Below are 259 nucleotides of genomic sequence, written 5' to 3' on the forward strand. Positions count from 1 at the left end.
CTGGCTCCTCTGGTCCACGGTGCCCCGCCGCTGCCACCTCTGGTCTGCTGACCGTGGCCCTGCGCACAAACGCGGCCTCGGTCCCCAGGACGAAGCCCGGCCGGAGCGGTTCAGGACCTTCCAGAAAGACTGTGGCACTTGAGCCGGGGCTGCGTCAGGAGCGTCTCGCTGCCCCTCACGCCCGGACTCACAGCAGCACCGGCGTTGGCCCAGGAGGGAGCCTTGGCCATCGAGTCTCGGGCCTCAGTGGCGCAGGGGC

Source organism: Myotis brandtii, unplaced genomic scaffold (assembly GCF_000412655.1).
Source record: "Myotis brandtii unplaced genomic scaffold, ASM41265v1 scaffold248, whole genome shotgun sequence".
In the NCBI taxonomy this organism is placed as follows: domain Eukaryota; kingdom Metazoa; phylum Chordata; class Mammalia; order Chiroptera; family Vespertilionidae; genus Myotis; species Myotis brandtii.